At 55.1% G+C, this 3,629-nt stretch overlaps 1 long non-coding RNA gene across 1 annotated transcript; it reads right to left on the reverse strand.

Moving 5' to 3' along the window:
- Positions 1 to 259: 259 nt before the first annotated feature.
- LOC122234658 lies at positions 260 to 3,374 on the reverse strand. The gene is made up of 2 exons (XR_006212544.1): positions 3,258 to 3,374; positions 260 to 772 (listed from the first exon to the last, which is right to left on the reverse strand). It is a non-coding gene; the product is annotated as an uncharacterized LOC122234658 (long non-coding RNA).
- Positions 3,375 to 3,629: the final 255 nt, after the last annotated feature.

The following is a 3,629-nucleotide window of genomic DNA, read 5'->3' on the forward strand; positions in this document are numbered from 1 at the left end:
CTCGTTTCGTGGGTTTGAGGCCCGCGTCAGGCTCTGTGCTGACAGCTCGGAGCCTGGAGCCTGCTTCGGATTCTGTGTTTCCCTCTCTCTCTGCCTCTCCCCCGCTCATGTTCTGTCTACCCTTTCTCTCAAAAATAAATATTTACAAAGAAAAAATTTTCTTTAATAAAAAAAAAAAAGGGGACCTACTCAATATAACAGAATTTTGAAAGAAGTGTTGAAAGATAGAGGGGAAAGGCTCTCGTCAAATTTTCTCCTGTTTGTTTTGTTGTGTTGTGTTGTGTTACCTCTCTCCTTCCAGTAAGAGTAGAGTTTCACTTAGTGTGTCAGCCATCCCTGTATAAGGACTTACCTCATGGTGTATAATCATTTTTGCTTGCCTATCTCTTCCACAAGTCTGTGGAGCCCCTTCAGGGCAGAAGCCGGATTTGTATTCACTTGGATTCTTTTCTACTTTCCACAACGGCACATAATTTGGGCTCAAGAAGGGTCTCTTGAACGGATGAATCAAGCATCCTAATTCTCTTCTTTGGGATGCCCCACTCAAGAGACCACTGCATCATCCTTGCGCCTGTGATACACAAACCATCCTCCGAAACAGACTCATGCACCCATTGTCCACAAACTGCATCATGAGAACTCACTTCTTCTAGCCATTACGAATTCTCCCACATGTCCATCCCACAGAACCTCACTGTGGGGTGACTCACGAGGTCCTCATTGTCGGGAAGAGAATACTTCCTCGCAGGACACCACTCAGAACTCTATGCATCTGTAACAGACACAACGGGCGAGCCACTCACACACAGAATATCACTCCTGGCTGCGGCGGGGGGGCGGGGGGACGGGGGGAGGTAACTTCTCTGCTTTCTCGCTTTCCTCTTGACCCAAATACCCCCCAAATCCCAATCCTGATGCCTACGCCACTAACACACAATTACAATTCTAGGCTCTCTCTTGCCTCCCTTTTTCCTCCCTAGTCCTTCAAAACTCTTGACGTGGAAAAAATACAAACTTATCGAGGGACTCAACAGCAGTAAAGCCAAAGCTTCCCCAGGAAACTGTTTTGACTTTGGGAGCAGAAATTGCCACACCCCTAACACCTCTGTAACAGCTGCTGCTTCCACTGGCATCTAGCAAGAAAGATTTTCAAACAGAGTCAAAGGTCAGGGCCATTATGACAATGCTAGCACGAATCACTATTTACTCTATCCAGCTTTCATTTTCCCTTCTTGGGCTCACACCACCGGAGCGAGCTGGTAAGAACTAGATGTGTGCTAGATTGACAAATGTTTATGGAGAATCGACCATATGACAGGAGCCACAGCAGAGCTGGCCAAGGAAACAGAAAGACGGCAAGGACTCTCAAGGCGTTCAGTCTAATGGAGAATACTAACAACTAAACAGGAGTTGCATTATAGAAAAACAGGTGCTATGCGGACGTATGTAAGTGGCCAGGAGAGGGACTCCCAACACGTTGGAGCATCACAGAAGGTCTTTTAGAGGCAGTGACCTTTACCTGGACACCTAAAGAATGAGTAGGAGGCAGGTCTAGGGCAGGTGAGGTGAAAGGAGCTTTGGAGAATTCCAGGTAGAGGCTAACAGGGAAGAAGGCTCGGCGGCCTCTGGCAACCGAAAGGAGGCACATATGGCTGTAATTCGGCAGCGTGAAGGGAGAACCTGCTACACAGAGGAAGCCGGAGCCAAAGAGACCCTGAGTGGCTTGATAGCTTGAAAAGTCTCAGAACTTTGTGCAAAAGAGCAAACACCCCTTTCCTCATGAGATGTACAAACTGGCCAGAACGACAATGTGACACGTGTCTTGAGAGTCACTAAATACTGATTTCACAATGCATGTTACTGAGAATCCGGGGGGGTGGGGGGCAGAAAACTCCTAAGGAGTGATCTTGTAACTCATTCACAGATGCCTGCTTGAAGCTTTGGGCCCCACGACTATTCCGTCTGCCTTCCCCTTGGCACTCCCTATTCCTATCATTTTCCTACAAATGACAGGAAGGTAGGCACTGCTAGGCTGTAGGGATAGGGATCCACTCTGGAAACAGGATAAGTGCACACGGAGATAATAGGGTGGGGGTAGCAACGAAATTGAACAAAACTAAGCAAAAAGTTGGGGGGGAGGAACGAAAGTGTAAAAGGCAAATATAGAAAGCTCAAGGGGAAGTAAAAGTATTTTCAGACACACACAGAAAAGAAGTGTCCCCACGTGCTCCGGCTAAACCAAACGCCCCCTTTTACTCAACTGTTGAAAACAAAGAAGAAGAAAAAGCAATGAAAAAGTCACACTTTCATACCCCTTCTCGGAATAAGCAGTCAACGGGTACAGGACAGCTCACTGCCCTGAAAGACCTTGAAAGATTTACCCCAGAGAACACAGCACACGATAATCAACCTCCAGAGGCTCTCAAAACCACTACAAACTCCGGTCTCTTCTGTCATTTCATCGTCGATCGTTTCCTGTCAAGCATTAAAGCGATACCAGACAAACCTGGAGAAGGATTTGCTCCCCAATCCAAAGTGAGAAAAGCTGTTTTGAAAGCCCCCCCTCTTTTTGTTTTTCCATTTGCCCAAGGCGTTCCCACAATTCTTTCCTCCCGGTTCCAAATGTCTACAGGTCAAGAACTTGAGCAGTCCGGTCCATTAGGGGCCACGGTTTGGAGACGGCACACCCTCCAAAGTCCCTCCAAGGGAGTCCTGAGTCTCCCTAAGCGGCTCTCTTGGGCTCTGATCGCCCCTTACTTATTGACTGCCATCAGGCACTTGGAGGTGGACGGCCGGTCGGCAGCGGCCAGGCGACCCGGAAAGGCTGAGAATGCCGCCCCCCAGAGCACCATGCCCGCCCGGCCTCAGGTACACCAGTTAGCCGAGTTTTCGCCCAAGGCAAAGCCCCGGGAGAGGGGGGCAGGCCCGGGGAAAGCATGGGTCCAGACCCCAGAGGACGATGCTCAGCGGGGCCGGGACAATGGGCGGTGGGGACCCGAGCGGGGGGGGGGGGGGGGCGTCCCGGGAGGCCGGCCCGCCCCGCTGTTCCTGGGGGCTCGGGCGGCGGCCCCGAGATGGCCGCCTGGCCGCTGCGTGGCGCAGCCCTCGTCCCTGGCCCGCCGCGGACCCGGCGCGGAGCGGGCGGCCGGGCGGCCGGGGCCCCCGCGGGGCAGCGGGCCCGCCCCGGCCCGGGCCACGACCCCGACCCCCGGTCCCCGGCCCGCGCGCTCCCGGCGGGCCCGGCACGGCTGACTCACCTGCCCACGGTCTGGTTGGCGAGCTGCTTCATGCGGTTCAAGGGCAGCGGCAGCGGCGGCCCGCGGGGCTCGGGCCGAGGCGGCGGCGGCGGCGGCTGCGCCGGCTGCGACTGCTACTGCGGCTGCTGTGGCGACTGAGCGGCGGCTGCGGCTGCTATTGTGGCTGCGGCGGCGGCGGCGGCGGCGGCGGTTGGGCCGACTGCGGCTGCTACTGCGTCGGCTGCGGCTGCTACTGCGGCTGCGGCGACTGAGCGGCGGCGGCGGCGGCGGCCAAGGCGGCTGTGGCGGCTGCTGCTCCCGGACCGGCGCCACGCCCTCGCCGCGTCACTTCCAGCGGCCCCGCCCGCCGGAGGCCGCGCGGGGCCAGACGAG

Source organism: Panthera tigris, chromosome E3, assembly GCF_018350195.1.
Source record: "Panthera tigris isolate Pti1 chromosome E3, P.tigris_Pti1_mat1.1, whole genome shotgun sequence".
Taxonomy (NCBI): Eukaryota; Metazoa; Chordata; class Mammalia; order Carnivora; family Felidae; genus Panthera; species Panthera tigris.